The sequence below is a fragment of the Callorhinus ursinus genome, unplaced genomic scaffold (assembly GCF_003265705.2).
Source record: "Callorhinus ursinus isolate GAN/ISIS: 27379988/994484 unplaced genomic scaffold, GSC_fseal_2.0 scaffold29, whole genome shotgun sequence".
NCBI lineage: Eukaryota > Metazoa > Chordata > Mammalia > Carnivora > Otariidae > Callorhinus > Callorhinus ursinus.
In genome coordinates this window covers 10,087,387-10,109,557 of record NW_027397091.1, presented here as the reverse complement: position 1 = coordinate 10,109,557, position 22,171 = coordinate 10,087,387, and the positions used below count along the sequence as shown (strand labels likewise).

General features: G+C 38.2%; 1 pseudogene; it reads right to left on the bottom strand.

The window, feature by feature from the left end:
• Window positions 1–6,584: 6,584 nt before the first annotated feature.
• On the bottom strand, window positions 6,585–7,061 carry LOC112828097 (ORM1-like protein 2 pseudogene; annotated as a pseudogene).
• Between the last annotated feature and the right edge of the window lie 15,110 nt (window positions 7,062–22,171).

Genomic DNA, 22,171 nt, shown 5'->3' with positions numbered 1-22,171 from the left:
ACTTTGTTTTAGGATTTGCACTTTCATCTTTTATTACAGTTCATTTCCTGTATGTATTTAGGTTCCTTCATAGTTGCAAACTAGTTGGAAGGCAAGGATATGTATCCTATTTCTTTGTTTGCCGTGGGCCCTGAATAACTCTTCACTGAAGGACTGAATAAGCTGAAAGTGCTGTAAGTGGAGATGTGAGTGCTGTTCATGATCAGTGGTGGCCACTCTTTTTTAACTGAATTTTGTCTTGCTGTTCGCTTATTTAAAACTAGTTATTTAGAGAGGCTATCAGACCTACTTACCAGACACTGTATAAAAAGTAGCAGAAGTGAAAAAGTATGGGCTTTGGAGTCAGACATACCTGTGTTTCTGCCTCATTAACTATGAGACCTTGAACAAGTCACTGAGTAGTTCTGGAGCTTAAATTTTCTTTCTTTCTTTTTTTTTTTTTTATCAAGTAAGAATGATAGTACTTCATTGTCTTGTTGTGACAATTAGATGAAAGAAGTTCTCAAAACATGTTAGAGTTTTCTTCTTTTATTTAACACAGAATGCTGATCCACAAATCAAACTTTTAAAATTCTCTTTAATAATTGTTCTTTATGTAAAATTTAAAAGACAGTTAGGAGGACATTCACTATGGCCCCATATTGGCAACAATGAACGCAACCTAAGGATAGCGTGAGTTACATATCCACCTTCTAAAATACCACAGGGACCAGGCCCTGCCCCAGGCTTACCAAGAGGAGACACATCATCCCTACTATCCAGGAGAGTCAGCCAATGCCCCTTCCCATCTTATTAAAGAATTGAGAAAAGTGGTAGATTCGTAAGAAGTGTGGGTGTCAACCTGGTGAAGCAAATGTTCATGATAAAGATGCTTTCTCATCTCCAAAGCCAAGTGATGGGATTTCTAACAGAATCACACACAAAGACCAGGGCTGCCTGCAAAAAGGAAAAGCTGGATCTCTTTCCCAGATAGGCATCTCCCAAGGCAAGTATCCTTGCCGTCTGCCCCACAGCCTGAGGAGGAAGAGAAAAGCAGGAGAGATAGCAAAGATCTATGGTGGAGATGTTCATACATCCACAATTGGGATGCAGAATTTCCTGTGACATTACAGAAAAATGCCAGTTTTGCGTCATCTTGTCAATTCTCCACTGAAGATGGTTGCTCAAAAGATAAAGGCTGCCTACCAGGAACAAGTGTGTGGGGTTTTTTACCAGGAAGATATAATAAGGGAGAGCAGAAAGGGGTTGACATGAGCCATGACATCAGCAAATTGTGGGGTAGGGAGAACCCCAATAAGGCCTTTGAAAGATTTTGTGCATGTAACCTGTGAGCCGATGTCTGAAAGTCTCTTTCACTTGGGAGTGTATTGGCAGCCAGTCTGTGGTAACTCAGAAGCAGCAACCACCACAGAGAAGCAACAAAAACAAAAGGCCTTTATCATTTTCCCTGATCTGTTCTTCCTCATCCAACATCAGAGTAGCTGGAGACTAGAATGAATAGGACCAAGAGGGATTCCAGAGATAGACCGTGTCTTCCTCTTTACTGAGTCCAAGACGTCGAAGCAGAAGGAAAGAGCAGACCACAGTCTCATCCATTTTGAAGGCTCAACCTTTGGAGAAGGGGAGAGATGAGATTTAAATATGTATTTAAATTAAAACATTTTAAATGAATAGAATCTTGGCAATTGAAAGCGACTAGAAATTTAGGGACTCTGCCCAGGAGGTACCTAAGGGACTGGACAGGGAACTCCAGTAGAAATCCAGGGAGATTCACAGTGTGGGAAAGAGAAAACCTTTTCTTGTTTTTGTCCCATTATGTTGAGACTTAATGAACTGGCCACCAATGCATTCAAAATAATAAAATTTTCACAAATTACCCTGTAAGTAGTCAGTAGAGCGACATAAAAGGGCATTTAAGAAAGAAAGAAAGAAAAAAAGGGTTTCACGATGATAAGCTACTTGCACAGTACACATTTAAAATGTTGATTTACTGAAAATAAATTTTATTGAGAATAGATTTCATATGGACTTTTGGCAGGTTTGTTTTTCGTTCGTTTGTATTTGGTTTTGTTTTTTTGAGCAGTTCCTTCCTTCCTTCCTTCCTTCCTTCCTTCCTTCCTTCCTTCCTTCCTTCCTTCCTTCCTTCCTTTTTTAAGCCTTGTGAAGCAGATTCTGCTAGCTGCCTCCCCAACAGCCTGGATAATGGAGCCCATTTTGTTCAAGTTGGGAATGCCGCGCCCCATGGGTTGGGTCTAACCAATCTAAACCGACCAGGTCCCTACTCCCTTTGCTGGCGACTGTTTTCAGGAACAGGCTGGGCGGTGGGTTGTGCCTACATCTGCTGGAAGGTGTCTGGAAGAGGTTTTTTGTTGTTGTTGTTTGTTTGTTTGTTTTCAGACCTCACAAAAATCCACAAGAAAAGCCACCTTCTCCCATCCCTCCTTCTCTGTTGTGTGGCAAGAAGGTGGTTCTTGGAGCTACCGCGGGCATCTCGCGCTCAGGAGGAAAGGTTCTGCTCACACCCTGCAGAGGGCAGGCTGCAAGTGGAAAAGAATTTTCATCTACGAAGGCATACGAGCTGCAGGACCAGACCAGGAGTAGCCTCCATGCTGTTGGTGGAGAGGCGGGTATGTGTCTTCCTCCTCGCAGATCGAAGACACTGGTTTCCCGTGCCTTGCGCAGGAAGCTCCAGCCCACACACTGGGCAAAGGGCCAATGTCCTCCCAGACCTGGGGGCCGCGGTGGTTAGGAAAGCTCCCTCGGAGATGGACGCTGCTCTTAGCAGAGGCCCTTCTGAAATTGCTAGAGCTCAAGGCAATCAGTTGTGATTTGTTAGTGTCCACAAGCCAAAGATTATTGGTCTGCTCAGAACCAAGAAGGCCAGGGGTTTCACCCATGAAGAGCATCCGGGGCAATCGGCCACTGTGGTTGCTGTTCCTGACCCTGAGGGTCTTGAGGGCCTCAAAATTACTTCTGGTTAGAAAAAAAGAAAGCTTATTCTGTGAGCCGAGAAAATGCCGGATGACTAAGCTTGGGCTGACATCTTGTGGCTGGATGTGAAATAGGCGCTTCAGGAAGAAATTCCCTCCGCCCAGGGAATGAGTAGGAAGAGAGGGGCCCTAAGAACAGCAAATAATAAAAACCAATTAACTAAAAAAAAAAAAAAAAAAAAACCAATTAACTAAAAAACAAACAAAAAACAAAAAAAAGACCAATTAATATTTTCTAATTGTCTGATGATATTCTTTAACTGCATGTTAAAGGATATCTATGAAAAGGTAATATTAAGAATATATATATTTGAATATTAAGAATATATATATTATATATATGTCATATATATTTGCTAATCTGATGGCACAGGTAGAAGTTATTCAAAAAATTACGAATTCTGCATCGAATTAACTTCTAGCAGATGGGAGATCCTTTTCCTTTTACTGTTTGGTGGTCCTTAATCTGAGCAGCCTATGGATGCTGGTAGGTATTTCTGAAAACCCTTAGGAGTGTTAGACCTTTCCACAAACCCACCTGTGCCCCTGGTCACTTCATGTTCCAGGCCCAGGCTCAGGATCAGTCCCTTTCCTCTGTCTCTTTCTTCAGGTCTGACATCTTTTTCACATTCTAGTTATTCCCTCTGGTCCGTTTTGCTGAAGAATGTGGACAGAGGATCCCTCCAATCATAATTAACAAAAGGGCTGTGGATTAAGCCGACTTTCCTGACACTTGAGGATAACATAAGGAAACTGCAGTGCATAAAAGGGAAACTTAAAAATAATACTCCAACTTTTATTTTCCTGGAATTCATCAGCTACCTTTTCCCTGTGATTTCTCTACTGGCCATAGCTCCTAGCATGATGCCGTGTTACCAAGGTCTGTGCTTTGCTCCCAAAAGGGTCCAAGTTTTTAATGTCTTCCAGAGTGAAAAAACCCAAGTCCTGCCTCTGGTTCCTGTCTGAGGAAGCAAAGCAGTAATTCGCATCATATTAAGCTCTGCAGTGATGCACCTAGATCATGAGTGCAGAGAAGGGAGAAAGGGGTGATTGAATCAATTACCCCTGTCCCCCACTTCAGGTTTAGTATCTGGGAAGTATCTTAATCTGGGTGCTGACTCCATATTCATATTTATTTTGTGAAATGTATTTGCACATTTCATTATATATGTTATTCTTCACCAGAAGAGTTTGCATGAAAAGTCTCATGCCTCTGAACCTCCAGGCACATTCACAGGGAAACACACATACAATGCAGCAGGTGGCACTTGGGAGAAGTAAAAAAAATCAATTTTAGAGAAAAAGATACCACCTTTCTTCATGCATTTGAGCACAGTGTGAGTAAGTGTGTAAATCTACTTTATGTGCTTTTGCTAAGTAAAGTAGGTCAAAAATCTATAAACACGGTAGACTTCCCAAATACAATGACAGTGACACCATTAGAAAACACTTAGGCTAGTTCTATGTTTAATATTCTCCCAAGTAGGGAAGTTATCTAGAACCAATTTCAAGTGACAGAAATTAAAGAGGAGATTTAGTTGTCAATATTGCTGCATAATATCATTATAGATACGTTAGTAGTTAGTGTTATGTGGATGTATTATTGGAAATACCACATACTTTCTAATTTTCTTGGAGGTCTTAAAGAACTTTAATTAAAATCTTCTCCACATTGGCGGTAGTCTCATAATACAGCCAGGTATAGTGGAAAGGAGAAAGTGGGTCAAGTCCATATCTTTCAGCAGTTGTAACAGGTCAGATGAACCACATAATCTCTCAAGCTGCTTTCTCTCCAGTGAGAAAATCTTTGCATCTGACGACCCTACAGCCTGGCAGTGAGAATAAAGGAAATGCTACACGTTTAAGTCCTCCAAAATCTTCATTCACAAGATATCTCTTGATGATTGCAGATCTATGTGGAGAAATGAAAGACTGAACATGTCCATGTTCTATAACTCTTACGGTAGCTTCATATTTCAAATTGCAAAATGCAATTGCTGCACCCCCCATGTTCATAGCAGCATTATTTATAATAGCAAAGACATGGAAACCACCTAGGTGTTCATGGATGGATGAATGGATAAAGAAGTTGTGGTATATATATATATATACAGTACAATGTTATTCAGCCATAAAACACAAGGAGATCCTACCATTTACAACAACAGAGAAAGACAAATATCGTATGATCTCATGTATATGTGGAAATGAAAAAGAAATCATAGAAAAAGAGATCAGACTTGTGGTTACCAGAGACAGAGCAGGGTGGGGGGAGGAAGGTGGTCAAAATGTACAAAGTCCAGTTATAAGATAAAGAAGTACTAGGTATGTGACCCGTATGATGACCATGGCTAACACTGATGTATGAGGTATAGGAACTATGTACACTTAAGAGAATAATTATGAAAGAGTTTTCATCACAAGGAGAAAATTTGACTTCGCTTCCTACTTTAAAAGAAGTATCAGATGACTCCTCCAGAAACCTGTCATAGGATGAACCTACTTACTCTTGGATAACAACATCCCTTGCAAGATCTTTTTTTTCTTTTTATTGTATCTATATGAGAAGACAGATGTCAGCTGAATTTATTGTGGTCATCATTTCACAGTATATGTAAATCAAACCATTACGCTGTATGCCTTAAACATATAGTGATGTATGTCAATTATTTCTCTATAAAACTGGAAAACTGTAAGAATTCAATTGGCCTTTGATTAATGGTGCTTAATAATCTGCCACATGAAGTGAATTTTATATATATATATGTATATATATATATGGCTTGTGCTGCATGGAAGTGAACTGGGAGTAAGATAATTCTTTCTTTACATTCAGCCCTGCATCCCTGCAGCTGACATGTTAGTGCTCACCCAGTTTTCTCCCCACCACCGCACACCCGTAGCATCTAACTCCCAGCTCCTGTGTCATTGGGCTGGGGTTTTCTTCTGGCCAGTGAAGCTGGCTCTGCCTGCTCTTGGAAGGTGCTGCAGAGTCAGAGAATTAATGCCCCTTGAAGCAGCACTCAACCAGCTCCCTAGCCCCTGGAGAGAGATAACACTGAGGCTGTGTTCTACTCTGACTCTCTGGACTCTCCAATAGGCTAGAGCTCCAGGTACTTCAGTGATAGCTGGCCTGATGTCCTAACCATTATAGGGTGGCTTCACTTCTCTGTCTCATTTCTCCACTGTCCTATTCTTGTTTCCTTTGCCTCTCAGGTACACTAATTGCCTCAAATCCCTGTCTTTTTCTTTTTTTAAAAAGTTTTCTTTATTATAGGGAAAATACACAGTAAAACAGAGCTGGAAGGTGGTGGGGGTGGAAGACCTGGAAAAACTTAATTACCAAACAAGCTGCCCAAACATGGCTTCCTGTTGTGGAGGAGAGTGATTTGGCCCTTATCTTTCCCACTTTTCCTGTTTCACAGAAACCTGCTCTTTGCCAAACTGGGCCCAGAGAACCCCATTTTCCAATCTATTCTCTTCCTGGGGTTGGGAAATGTTGTATAGTTCTCGGGCTTTCAAGATACAGAAGACAGTATGGAGAAGGAAAGATGTTACAGTCTTTTGGTCCAGTGTCATCCCCAGCCCCATCCCTTAGTGTTTGTTGATGCCAAAGAGACAAACCCCATGGAATTGGGACAACTTAGGCAGCAGTACGCTGAGCCATGAGGCTGTGTTGGTGAGGAAGTGAGTGGCATCATACTTGGTGTGGAAGCTGGCCAGGAGGTAGAGGACAACAGGAGAGATGCTGAGGAATTTGTGGGAAGACATAAATTGGAGCCCGTAGTCCATCTGTTCCCAGTGTGTCAGTAGCCGAGCCTTTCCTTGGCCAGGGACTCAAAGGGTGTTCTTTTCACTGTATGTAAGAAAATATACGTAGCCAAGTTATGGATGACATTGGTCAGGGTCCAGACAACAGGAATGCTGAAGAAGGGGATGCTGAGTAGAACCACATGCAGCAGTCCTACCAAGATGGTGTAGGCCAGCCAGATGCCCCAGCTATTCATCACTCGAGTGTTGGGGTTTACTTCGCTGTGTGCCACCCCCTCATTCATCCTACCACACTGGGGGGATCAGGCAGGAGTCCAACTCAAGTTCCTTTCAACCTCTCTGACTTAGTTGCCCCGAGTTGTCTCCAGAATAGCCAAAATGAAAGAATGAAAGAACATCCCCCATTGTGCACAAGGAAAAGCTGAAGACCTAGGGAAAAATAACTTAAAAATAACTTAAAAAATCCTCTCTGCTCTTAGAAACATTAATGGTTATCATTAGTCTGATTCTTATGCTTCAACTATAAATCGAAGGAGTAAGCCTAGGCTTGGGGTAGGTGCTTCAAGCAGCAAGGGAAACTAATATCTCACTTTATTTTCCTGAAGAAGTTAATAGGGAATCATGAAGAGGTTACATTCACCATAATTTCAGAAGAGGGTCGGGGAAACAGTCACGGAACCACTAAGAAGCGGGGAGAGGTAAAAGTACTTCTAATGCCCACCTTTTCCTCTGGGCTTCCCTGTCCTGTCTTTCATTCCCTTGGCATGTCTCTCATTCCCTTGGCATGTAAGCATAAGCAGGCAGCATCCCAGTTCTTTCTCTCAAGAGTCGGCTGCTGCCAAGTATTTGCCCATGGCCTTTGGATTGAGCTAAGAAGGGACCTGAGCTCACCATCTCAAGAGATGGAACCTGACCCCAATTCCAGGGGTGACTCTGATCTTCTAAACTTGACCCTTTTATATTATGCGAGCTCTAAAATCGATGATGCCTAGTTGGGAAGCAGACCTTTCCTGCCCCTCTTCACCTAAAATTCCCTAAACCCTAGTATTGGGTCCACCCATGCTCCTCCCAGCTTCCCTCTCTAGTTCATCATTTGTAGGCTCTCTTCAAGGCTCTCTTTAGAGCTTCTCTCTAGGTATTTAATTCCCCGGAGCTCTACTTCTCCCCCTTACCCCATCTTTCGCCTCCCACCATTTTTCCTCAGCACCTCTTTCCAGTCTCTTGGCAACCTCTCCCCGCCCCTCCTTCAGAAGCCAGTCTCAAATCTCTGTCTTAACTTTTGCCTCTGGTGGATCCCAAACTAAGACAAAGACCAACAATATTGGCTCTAATTTTTGACTCTTGAAATTGAGTTTATTGCCTAATTTATGGCTTTTTTCCCCTACTGTCCATGCCATGGGCCATGGATCAAAGGTTATAAGACTGAGTTGGGAATGGGGTATTGGTTTGTTTTGGTAGATACATGCATGTATCAAGAGCATATTTTCTAAAATTAATTGTTATTTTATTATTATTTTTTTATTATTATGTTCAATTAGCCAGCAATCATTACTGTTTAGTATCATCTAGGTTGCTCCTCCTCCCCAAATATGATTCTTTGGAGTTCCGTATAACCTCAAAGAAATAACTTTAGAATGTGTTCAAGATAACAAAATGTAGGTTTCCTTAAGGAAAAGAGATTTCCGAATGTGCTGATTTATCAGGGAGCCATGGACTATTTTAATAGGTGAGATTCTTTCTACTGTGTAATTCCTCTGTCTCTCCCATCAGTCACCTCCCCATTCTTTCCCTTCCTTTATCTCTCCACATTCCTTCCCTAATCTTTTGTCTTCCCAGGGCCCCCAACTACCCACCTCACTTATGACTCTTCTGGAAACGTGTAATAGTACAAACATACTCTGGAATGACAGCATGCCTTGTAATATCTCTTGTTTGGCATTAAGTTAATTTAAAAGACTTTGGCTTCTGACTACTTCATTAGCAAAAGCCTTGCTAATTAGAATGCTCTTTCGTGGGATGGACTCTCCGGCAGTCATATGTTATATAGAGCTTGAGATAGGACACCTCAGGAACAAGTTTCCTAATGGAGAATAGACACACTGTGGCTAAATCAAAACACAGAAAAAGGGTAATATTTATTTTCAAAGGAATTACTTTCTTTTTTAATATCATAGCAGGCTCCATCTACTTTCAAGTAATTTCACGGAAAAATAAGGACTGGCTTATAATCACTAAATCACTTAGAAACCAAACTCTCATAATCAAGATCCTACCATGAAATACATTTTCTTAGTTCCAAGCAAGAGGAAGAGAAGACGTTCCATCCCTGAGCTGAGGGGATTTGGTCGATAATAGCGACATTAAGCCCAGGCTTCTCTTTCTAACTGGAATGCCCAGAAGAGATATTTATTTCTCTTGCTTTTTCTATTAAATAATCCAGGTTGATGTTTGAAGCACTCAGAGATCTTTTCAACATGGGTGGGACAGAGAAACAAAAGAAGGAAGCTTCTATTGTTACTGTTGATATTTTCTCTGGAATTGCAGAACCAGAAGGGGGTGTTTCATGGCCTCATAAAGCTTCTTCTGTAAAATTCAATAGGGAATCAGAATTTTCAGAATTCTGAAATACTCCCTTTGAGGAGGAGGGGCTGCTCTTTTATGGAGGTGACAGGACCTCTAAATTTTCTGTGGGGAAAGGAGTTTGCCACAAAAACATAGACTGTGTGACTAAAATATAGTTTGTTTTGCTGCTGTGAGCATATCCTAACTTTTAATGGTCTGAACTTCATTTCTTGGCAAAACATATCTTATGCTTTTTCTCAGTCAAGTATGTTTGCATAACCCCCTCACAAAAATACTAGAGTCTGAAATCTGCTGAGTACAGAAGGGCCCTTTGATGAGGAGGGAATCAGCAGCCCATGTGGTAAGAAGCCCACTTCCTACAACGTGGGAATTTTCTATTTGGTGGGATTTTGAGTCTCGGTGCACTTAAAGTGTTCATGTAAGTGTGTTCATGGAAAATGGCATTTTTCCACAACCTCCATGAACTGGAAAAGTTTTATTTTTATCTGCTTTGACCACAATTTTAAAGATCCTTAATCTCCTTATGTTCATAATTTTAGTATATCTCCATCAATCAAACATCCATAATAAACATTCTTTCCTTCTGCAGGAAATATAAAAAAATTAACAAATTCTGGGGAGAAATGGCCATTTTAGGTTTTCTAAACAGAGGTAGTGATTTTTTCTGTGCTATTTGAATCATTCACAGCTAAGAAAGAGAATGTGGTGGTGTTTAGGATATATCACTCACCGTAAAGTTATATATGTTCAAGCTGGGAGAAAATTGAAAGTTAAAGGTGAGACTTTCTATACTCTGAATTTTATTGAGACTTTCCCTTTTGTGTTCAATAGCCCTGCGAGTGTTAGGAAAACAGAGCTGTCACTTGTGTATCAAATACGCTCCATCCTTCGGACAGGCGTGTGCCAACAATCAATGACGTTTGACTCTCCGTGGGGCATTTTACTGTGTTCTCAAACTCCCAGGCTCTGGGTTTCCTTACTCTTCTATACTCTTAAGACAGAATTTATTTTGATCTCTCTCTTTCTCATCTGAGCTATCAGCACAAATAAATAACACATATAACACACAAATATATATTTTTATCTCGAGTGATTTTTGAAAGTCTGATGTTACTAAGTGCTGCAAGAATATAGACCAATAAAAATTGACATACATCTCTAATGGAAATGGGAATTATTATAAAACTCTGAAGGATAATTTACAATGTCTGGTAAAATTGAAAATTTACACATCACATGACCCATCAACTGTCCATTTATGTTTTCTGTATGCATAAAACGAGAATAATAATGATCTATTTTATTGGGTTGAAGTGAGGATGAAATGATTTAATATATCTGACATACTTAAAAGTTACACTTTGCAACTCTCAGTAAGTTGCAGGTTTTATTTCTAGTAGCTGTAGTCTCAATGTTGTCATTATTCGATATCACCCTAAAGAGACTCTTGCACATGTCCACAAGGAGACACGTATATGAGTGTTCACAAAAATATTGTTTTTAATAGCAAAAAAAATGTTGGAAAGAACCTAAATAATAAAAAATGGAATTGATAAAAAAATGCTGTATTCATACAATAAAACATTATATAAGAGCTAAATGTATCACTATGGATGAAACTCAAAAATATAATACTGATTCAAGTAAAATGATTTGCAAAAAAAAAAAAAAAACCCAAAAACACCTAAATTGTGATAACAATTACATGTAGGCTATAAGTGAATAGAATATACTGGATGTTTTAGGGATGAAAATATATGTAGAAAAGTATAGAGAGACACATGAAAATAATAATCCCCAAAGTCTAGAGGGTTGTTACATTAAGTGAGGAGAAGGATTTCTGTGATCAGGGATGAGACCACTAGGAGCTTCGACTGGATTGAAAATACTTTGTCAAGTCGGGTAGTGTGTAAATGCATGTTTGCAATATTATTCTTTATGTCTTTCAGTAAATATTAAATATTGCATAACCAAACACAAAAGCACCAAATAACAAAAGTAAAGAATGAATAACATATTCATGAACCAAGTATTTATATATTTATTGAGAAAAATGTTTGTTTGTTAACTTGGTAAGGTGGCCCTTTGACTTGAATATATAAATGTATGATGAGGTCTTGATTCAGTTTGAACACTTGCCAAGGAATTGAAGACAAGTGAAATCCAAAGGCACGATGAGAATTCATGTAGCAAGTATTACTAAAGGACATTCATAGGGGTAATAATGACAAGACAGTTTACCTGATGCTAATTACATCAACTGAGTGTAAATATAACTGCAGTGAAGCTAATCATTTCAATTTTTTGTTGTGTTCCCCCTACACTGCTCCTCCCGCCAGCCTATGGCTGTTGTATATGTCTTTAGCACAATTCATTGTCCATACAGGTCTGGACTCCTCTCATTCTATGGTTGCCCATCTGGATGCCCATCACTGAATGCTTGTGCCAGTACTTTCTTTAACATTTAAAGCTCCTAGAGGGCTGGGATTACATTGAAAGCACCCATCATGGCCACTCATTCATCTAACAGATATTTAATGAGTGTCTACTATCTGCCTAGAACTGTACTACACAGAACCTAACCTCTGTCAATTGAGTCTTTATTAAACTACACCAGTAAGAGATGATGTTTAGACTAGGATAGAAAGACACAAGAATAATAATGAACAAAGAACAGTAATAATAATGTTCTGAAAGACCTTTGGGTCCTCTGTCCACCTGCCTTACTTTAATCCCCAAGAGTCTGTGCCTTCTGTATTTTTAATTTTTTTCCAAAACCTGGAGCCTTTTACAATAATCTATAACATGGGTAACAATATTAAAAAATATAAGGGCACACTGTCAGTATAAAGAGTGAGAAACAGTTCTCACTGAAATCAGCTTCTTTTTTTACTCAACATTAGTCAAGGGACTGATTTAAAAAGCAGTCTTAAACACCAAGACTTAATTGCTCAAGTCCATAATATCCAGAGGAGTTAACATGGAGCTTGTAGAAGGAGCATTTCCAACGTGTGACAGGCTCTGCCAGTGCTAAGGCCTCATCATGTAACCACAAGTGGGATTACTGAAGTGGAAAGTTGCCTTCGGAAAATCTCTGCAGTCATGGTAAATGTTTGCCTTCCTCCATTAGCTCAGTAAGAATGGCAGGAGAAAGGAAGATTTTGGCAAATGAGAATATGAGGACTGCAATGGATCATCCAGTTCAGGGGTCTGGTGAACTTTCTGTATAGGCACAGATAGTAAAATCATCAGTTTTGTAGATTGTATGGTTTCTATGGCAACTACTAGACTTGACCATTGTAGCATGAAAATATTCATAGATGGTACACACATGAATGGGCATGGCTGTGTTCCAGTAAAAGTTTATTTTCATAAAAAAGCTCAGGGCCAGATCTGGCTTGCCAGCAGTGGTTGCTGATGACTAATCTAGTTGGATCCTTTTTTTTTTTTTTTTAAATAAAAAGGAGCACGAATGTGCCAGCAAGGTCCACATTCTTGGCGTGGTCTAAAGGAAGTTCAGACCAAAAGAGCAAGAAACAAAATGAGGAAGAACACAGTAGCATTTACTGAAGTTAAAACATGTACACATTATAAAACTACATTTTATATGAACTCATACAAAATAAAAGAAAATAAATATATAATGATTTCTTTTGGGGAAGCTTAGGAAAAAAGGGAGTGAGGAACTGGAATAAATAAATAAAATAAGAAAATAGATTTTGAGGGATGAATGATTGTACTGTGCTTTGAATGGAGCTTCTGATTGACCCAACCTGTGTTGCTGACACACCTTAAATTTAAAGACTCAAAGAGACTGAAAATGAAAGTAAAAGATATACAAATAGTAACCATAAGAAAGGTGGAATGACTATATCAATAACAAAGATCTTAAGGGGCGCCTGGGTGGCTCAGTTGGTTAAACGTCTGCTTTCAGCTCAGGTCATGATCCCAAGGTCATGATCCCAGGGTTCTGGGATCAAGCCCTACCTGTGGCTCCCTGCTCAGTGGGGAGCCTGCTTCTCCCTCTGCTCCTTTCCGCAGCTCTCTCTGCCTCTCTCACTCTCAAATAAATAAATGAAATCTTTAATAAAAATAAAATAAAATAGATCTTAAGACAATAAATATTATTGGAGAGAGAAACATCTCAACAATAAAAATTCAACACATCAAGAATATATATTATAAGTGCATACATATCTAATAAAAAACTCCGTAATACATAAAGCAAACACTGTTAAAATTGAAAGGAGCAATAGAAAATTCACTGACTATAGTTGGAAAATTCAATACCCTATTCTGAATAATTGCTAGAATAGCTGGACAGAAAATTAACAAAGATATGGACGATTCGAACAACACAATCAACTAACTTGAGATAGATGGAACACTCTACTCAATGATTACAAAATACAGATTATTTTCCAATGCACATGTAACATTCTTTGGGATATGCCATATGCCACGCCAAAAAATAACACTAAATTTAGATGATTTAAAACAAAGTATATTCTCCAACTAAACTGGAATTGGTATGTTTAAAAAAAAAACAGCTTACTATATAATAAATATAATGTCAGGACAGTATTTTTGTTTGTTCAAGATCAGGGAGAACTGTCCCATAATTTAAACTTTATAAATTTCCTATATTGGATTTATGAGTTAGATAAGTTACCACTGTTTACATAACCAGTTTAAAATAAAAAAACTATGTGTATAAATTAAAATTTATGTATATACGTAGTGAAATGAAATGATAACGATGGATGTCTTTTTAAAGTTTTAAACTTTATTAAATTTTTATAAAGCTACAGATTTAACAAAATTATAATTTCCCAATCCTTATTTAATCTTAAAATCTTAAGACAAATGAGTCAGTTAATTAAATTATGAAAGCTAGGGAAGTTTCTAAAACCAGACACAAAACACCTACTAATAAACATAATTTTTACTCTTATTGTTTTAAATTGCAATAGATTAACAACAAAATATACAATTGTCTTTGGATGACAACTATCTCACTCAAATTATACAGGCAGAAATAAATATGTATGTTTTTATATGTGTGAGAATCCATCCACTTCAATTGTTAAAATGATATGTGTATAAAGAAAAAATAGTGAAACAATTCTTGTTTTTTGTCCTGTAGTTCTTTTTTGGCTTGGTTAATTTGATTAAAGATGATTTTTATATAGGGGCGCCTGGGTGGCTCAGTTGGTTAAATGTGTGACTTTTGGTCTCAGCACAGGTCTTGATCTCAGGGTTGTGAGATCTTTAAAAAAAAAAAAATTAGAAGAAGGAAGGGAAAAATGAAGGGCAGAAATCGGAGGGGGAGATGAACCATGAAAGACTATGGACTCTGAGAAACAAACTGAACGTTTTAGAGGAAAGGGGGATGGATTAGCATAGTGATGGGTATTAAGGAGGGCACTGGGTGTTATACGCAAACAATGAACACTACATCAAAACTAATGATGTACTGTATGGTGACTAACTTAAACATAATAAAATAAAATTTAAACTAAAGATGATTTTAATATAAATGGTTAACTATATAAGATAAATAATATATGTAAAATACATATAAATTTCTGCTTAAGAAATTTATAACAGCTTATTCACAGGATAAATTTGATATGATAGCTACATTTTTAATATACTTATAGATTAATTATATTTTAAAGCTACAGGTAAAAGCTTAAGTAATTACCTTTTATATATCTGTGTATGCCTAAGTATATAAGAGTACAATAATAAATCTTTTGCTCCAAATTATTACATAAGTATTGTAAAACAGGAATAAACTTGTATGCTTAGATTGTGGAGTTTCCTTTTGTAACTTAATTATTCTGTTAAATATCAGTGCTTTCTCTACACTTCAATCAGTTTTTAAAAATTCTTTGTGTTTTTCTTAATTTCGTTCTTACAATTATTATTGTGTATTTTTACAATGTTCTAAAATTATTTCTGATTTTAGATAGTTATGATTTATATTGTCTTCTGTGCTATTAGTGTTTATTTTGCCCTTCCAAAATTCAGTATAATAATTATATTATTTTGCTGTACAAAGTAAGTGGAAATAAGAATAATTAGGTTTGTTAAAAATATCCAGATTTTAATTAATTCAAAACTACAATGAGACTTTGTCCTCCAACCTTGGTATTTAAGAACAACCAAAAAAAGGCAAAGGAAATGAAAGCAAAAATGAACTATTGGGACTTCATCAAGATAAAAAGCTTCTGCACAGCAAAGGAAACAGTCAACAAAACTAAGAGGCAGCCCACGGAATGGGAGAAGATATTTGCAAATGACATTATGGATAAAAGGCTAGTATCCAAGATCTATAAAGAACTTCTCAAACTCAACACCCAAAAAACAAATAATCCAGCCAACAAATGTGCAGAAGACATGAACAGACACTTCTCCAAAGAAGAGATATGAATGGCTAACAGAGACATGAAAAAATGTTCAACATTACTAGCCATCAGGGAAATTCACATCAGAACCACAATGAGATACCACCTTACACCAGTTAGAATGGCAAAAATTAACAAGGCAGGAAACAACAAATGTTGGTAAGGATGTGGAGAAAGGAGAACCCTCTTACACTGTTGGTGGGAATGCAAGCTGGTACAGCCACTCTGGAAAACAGTATGGAGGTTCCCTATGAGAGCTACCCTATGACCCAGCAATTGCACTACTAGGTATTTACCCCAACGATACAGATGTAATGAAAAGAAGGGACACATGCACCCAATGTTCACAGCAGTAATGTCCACAATGGCCAAACTGTGGAAGGAGCCCAGATGTCCTTCAACAGATGAATGGATAAAGAAAATGTGGTTTATATATACAATGGAATTTACTCAGCCATTGGAAAAGATGAATACCTACCATTTACATCGACATGGATGGAACTGGAGGGTATTATGCTAAGTGAAAGATGTCAGCCAGAGAAAGACAATTATCATATGGTTTCACTCATATGTGGAATATAAGAAACAGTGCAGAGGATCATAGAGGAAGGGAGGGAAAACTGAATGGGAAGAAATCAGAGAGGGAGATAAACCATGAGAGACTCTTGACTCTGGGAAAAAAACTGAGGGTTGCAGAGGGGGAGATGGGTGGGGGAATGGGGCAACTGGGTGGTAGGCATTAAAGAGGGCACGTGATGTGATGAGCACTGGGTGTTATATGCAACTGATGAATTAATTGAACTCTACATCTGAAACTAATGAGGTACTATATGTTGGCTAATTGAATTTAAAGGAAAAAAAAAATAAAAACAGCCAAAAAAACCCCAAAACCATAAAACCAGACAAATCCAAAAGAGAGCTGATCTTCCTAGGTGAATTGTATATAGTAGAATGTATTAATAGAACTATCTTTTAAAAATTGTATACTTTTCAATTTATTAGCAGCAGGCTCATGTTTAAGCACAAAAACTGGAACAATAACTTTATCAAAAAATTTTGCAGGCATCTAAGTGGCTCAGTAGGTTAAATGTTTGACTCTTGGTTTCTGCTCAAGTCATGATCTCGGGGTCCTGGGAACGAGCCCCGAGTGGGGTTCCATGCTCTGTGTGGACTCTGCTTGTCCTTCTCTCTCCTTCTCTGTTTCTCCTGCAGTGCTCTCTCTCTCTCTCAAACTGATAAATAAAATCTTTAAAAAAAAAATTGGCTCCAGGATTCTAGATTCACAAATCCCTTTTTCTTCTTGCTCATGAAAATTCTGAACAAGTGGTAGGAGTATTGACTTAGTTACGTGAGAATCATTAGAGACCTCCTGCTTATTTCAGTGTTTTGTTAGATCCAGTGGCCAAGCCATATCTAACTTGTTTAATATGTACAACAGCAAAATGCATGAAAACTTGCATTAATTTAGGAAAAAAAAAAAGAAAAAAGAAAACGTCCATTGATTTAGTTCCAGGTTCCCCACTACATTTAATGAGTTCTCATTCTATACAGACTCTCTTATTTATTTTATTTTTTTTTACATTTGAAAGCTTTATCATACTTTAGAAGATATAAAAATACACAACATTAGCACTTAAAAATTAAAAGATTTTAAAACTGGCTACATTTTCAACACGTTCCTTCTGATATATTTTTCTAAGATTTAATAGACTAAAATTAGACCTCATACCAGGTTTATCAACCTTTCAAAAACAAAGAGAACAGTTAAGTATGTTATATATTTACTGCCCCTAACATATCCAATTAAGGAAAGCCTTGGAGCCAAGCATTCATAGGCAAGCCAAGTCATGCTGTGATTTGACTGCTACAACACCCACCCCTCCTTTGCACTAAATGCCAGAGAAGACAACATATAAACCCTCCAGAGATTTCTCAGTGATAAATTCTGCAGATGCCTAATAGTAGCACCTGGCTCTGGAAACTCTTGCTCCAGGCATCAAGAGGTAATGAAGCAAATGCCTATGTGGTAGGGTGCTATGGCCACATGGCTTTAGGGCAGTTGCAAGTGAAGAGTTCACATAATCATCAGGAATAACTTGTTTTGGTTCTAATTTTTTTTTCAGTTTTCAAATAGTGATAGTAATATTATGCATTAACTTTTAAGTGTCTGACACGAGACAGAAGATGTTCTCAAAACATTTTCAAAATTATTATTGTATCTGAAATAAGTTACAATCTAAAAAAAGTGTCCATGGAATAACTTGGAGACCTATACTTTTTATTAAAATGTGTCAATACTTAGTTGATGAAAAGAGCAGCTTCAGGATTTCCAGAAAGAACAATATAGTCCCATGACAGTTTGAATTTCCATCAGCCAATTCTTACAGCTTTTCATAGAAAATTTTGAAGAGAAAAACACTGCATATTTATTGTATAGGTACAAAGGTTTTGAAAGAACAACATCTGAGCTAAAGTGGTTATAAATTCTAATCAATACAATTACCAAAGTATGGCAGAGGATTAATAAGAAGCACAATCATCAGAAAACCACAAGGAGCAGTTGGCCATTACTATATTATTGTGGGTACACCACCAGCCTAGAGCAGCCTTTGGTGAAGAGCCTGGGTTGTCCTGGCTGAAAATGCTCCTGTCCCCACACCAAAGCGCTTGGACAGCAGAGAAGTCTTGGTCACTCAATTATGCTCAGAGGCTACCCATGAGGTCTGGACCAGGGGTTGGTTACTGTTCACAGTCTAATACCTGAAAGCATGTAATGATTATATTGAGAGTACTTCACATGGACACAGAAACCCAGCTCTTTGCCTTTATGATTTGGTTCTTTAATTTAACATAATCTTGAACTAACGGAGGCACAAATTTCTTTTTCTCTCTCTCACGTCAAAGGCAATGTAACACACTGATGACATCTTATATGCAATAGGGAGCTTCTTCTGTTTTGGAGGCTGGTAATACCATGCCCCATGGAAAGATTCACAAAGGACTTGGTATAAAAGAACCACTGGATCCACACTTTTCTGGTAGCCATGACCACCTACTTTGCCCTTCAAAGATCTCTATCCACTGCTGCATCATTTTAAAATCTGACCACACTCTTTTCTTTACCTGAAGAAAGGGAACCCAATAATTACATAACATCATTTTGGGAACTATCTACCATTGACATAGATCTTCTAGATGAGATAACTTTGATTTTATTGTGGTTTTATATGGCTCATACTTAAAAAAAACAACAACAAAAGTAACAAAGCTGGGTATGCTATCAGAAACTTGAATTTGCCCTTGAATTATAAGCTTCACCCAGAAATTAAATATTCCAGATGGCTAAATTAATTGCCCTTATCCAGACTTGTTGGCTGATAGAACATAAAGAGGTAAATATTTATACTGAGAATAGGTATGATTTTAGGTTACTTCATGATTTTAAAAAGCTTTAGGAACAGATGTCCTGGCCAATGTAGGACAGTGCATTGGAAACACTGGGATGCTTTAGTCTTATCTAAAGTTATAATAAGTCATAATGGAAGTAGAGTTTTAAAAAAATGTTTCATGATATTATCCACAAGAGCATAAGGTATTACTGAGGATGCTTCTGGTATTGTCCCACCTGCTGATGACACAACCCCAGGAAGTTCACAAAGGTAGGACATGGGCATGGTTGAGGTTTATCCTTCTGGAAAGCTATGGCAGTAATGATAGGGGGAAAACTGTTTGATTTTGTATTTTGGGCTTGGAGAATCTTAATCTGTCTTTGCAGTAATGGGGACACATATTTCATGGACACTACTGTTAAGAACTCTGTAAGCCTTACCTTTTATTCAGAAACTTCCTTTTATCATCTATTAACCTCAGGGAAAATAAAAAGAAGTAACAGAATTTTAAAAGCATAATGATCAAAGCTCTCAAAATCCTCAAACTTCTAAGGCCTTATTCCCATTAGCCTTGATGGCAATAAGATCCATTTTTCATAGGGCTCAGAAGTTATCCCCTTCTGCATTAATAACAAGCTGCCTCATGAGTTTGAGAATTACTTCCCATTCTAGAGTCTACTGTCTTATACACTGATATGAGTAATTACTCTAAGGAACTCATACAATACCTCTGACTTTATCACCAATAGGTACAAACAATTTTTAACAACTACTGAAGCAGATGCTGCATGATCTGAGACCTGGAAGTTTGGGCCTCTGAAAAAGACACTGGAGAAAAACTGCTCTTGAACCTCAATGGGAAAAGACCTTATCAAGTACTGTGAATGACTGTCCCAGTGAAACTCCAAGATGTGGGTCTTCAGGCTATGTCTCCCAACTTAAAAGACTTAACTTCTGTCCACTGGATGTCCACTGCATCAGGAGACTTGAAACTGAAGGTTCTTAGAAATTTTCTAGATCATGTTGAGTGCAGAGGTGGATGGCTTTCACCCAAGACCCAAGATGTCAAAACCAGATAAATTTTCTCTTTTTCAGGATCCCTTTCCTTTTCTCTCTCTACACTAATCAAATCACACCCAGTGTTGTCCTGTGTCATTCTCTTAATATGATCTCCCTCATCTTCATCCTGTTAAATTTGACTGCCCCTTCCCCATGCCATGATCTTTTACCATTTAAGGGAAAAAAATTGGCATATTTTTCTCAGACCATGGCTTCTGTTCCTTTAAACACTCAAGGTAAATTCTTTTTTATTATCTTATGTTAATAACCATACATTACATCATTAGTTTTTGATGTAATGTTCCATGATTCATTGTTTGCATATAACACCCAGTGCTCCATGCAGAACATGCCCTCTTTAATACCCATCACCAGGCTAACCCATCCCCCCACCCCCCTCCCCTCTAGAACCCTCAGTTTGTTTTTCAGGGTCCATCATCTCTTATGGTTCATCTCCCCCTCTGATTTCCTCCCCTTCATTCTTCCCCTCCTGCTATCTTCTTTTTTTTTTTTTTTAACATATAATGTATTATTTGTTCCGGAGGTATAGATCTGTGATTCAACAGTCTTGCACAATTCACAGTGCTCACCATAGCACATACCCTCCCCAGTGCCTATCACCCAGCCACCCCATCCCTCCCACCCCTCACCACTCCAGCAACCCTCAGTTTGTTTCCTGAGATTAAGAATTCCTCATATCAGCGAGGTCATACGATACATGTCTTTCTTTAATTGACTTATTTCATTCAGCATAACACCTTCCAGTTCCATCCATGTCATTGCAAATGACAAGATTTCATTCCTTTTGATGGCTGCATAATATTGTATATATATATACACACCATTGTATATATGTACACCACTTCTTCTTTATCCGTTCATCTGTCGATGGACATCTTGGCTCTTTCCACAGTTCGGCTATTCTGGACATTGCTGCTATAAACATCGGGGTGCACGTACCCCTTCGGATCCCTACATTTGTATCTTTGGGATAAATACCCAGGAGTGCAATTGCTGGATCGTATGGTAGCTCTATTTTCAACTTTTTGAAGAACCTCCATACTGTTTTCCAGAGTGGCTGCACCAGCTTGCATTCCCACCAACAGTGTAGGAGGATTCCCCTTTCTCCACATCCCCGCCAACATCTGTCGTTTCCTGACTTGTTAATTTTAGCCATTCTGATTGGTAGGAGGTGATATCTCATTGAGATTTTGACTTGGATTTCCCTAATGCCGAGCGATGTTGAGCACTTTTTCATGTGTCTGATGCCCATTTGGATGTCTTCTTTGGAAAAATGTCTGTTCATGTCTTCTGCCCATTTCTTGATTGGATTATTTGTTCTTTGGGTGTTGGGTTTGATAAGTTCTTTATAGATTTTGGATACTAGCCCTTTATCTAATATGTCATTTGCAAATATCTTCTCCCATTCTGTCGGTTGTCTTTTGGTTTTTTTGACTGTTTCTTTTGCTGTGCAAAACTTTTTATCTTGATGAAGTCCCAATAGTTCATTTTTGCCCTTGCTTCCCTTGCCTTTGGCGATGTTTCTAGGAAGAGTTTGCTGCAGCTAAGGTTGAAGAGGTTGCTGTCTGTGTTCTCTTTTAGGATTTTGATGGACTCCTGTCTCACATTGAGGTCTTTCAACCATTTTGAGTCTGTTTCTTGTGTGTGGTGTAAGGAAATGGTCCAGTTTCATTCTTCTGTATGTGGCTCTCCAAATTTCCCAACACCATTTGTTGAAGAGATTGTCTTATTTTCCATTGGGCATTCTTTCCTGCTTTGTCGAAGATTAGTTGCCCATAGAGTTGCAAGTCATTTCTGGGCGCTCTGTTCTGTTCCATTGATCTATGTGTCTGTTTTTGTGCCAGTACCATACTGTCTTGATGATGACAGCTTTGTAATAGAGCTTGAAGTCCAGAACTGTGATGCCGCCAGCTTTGCTTTTCTTTTTCAACATTCCTCTGGCTAT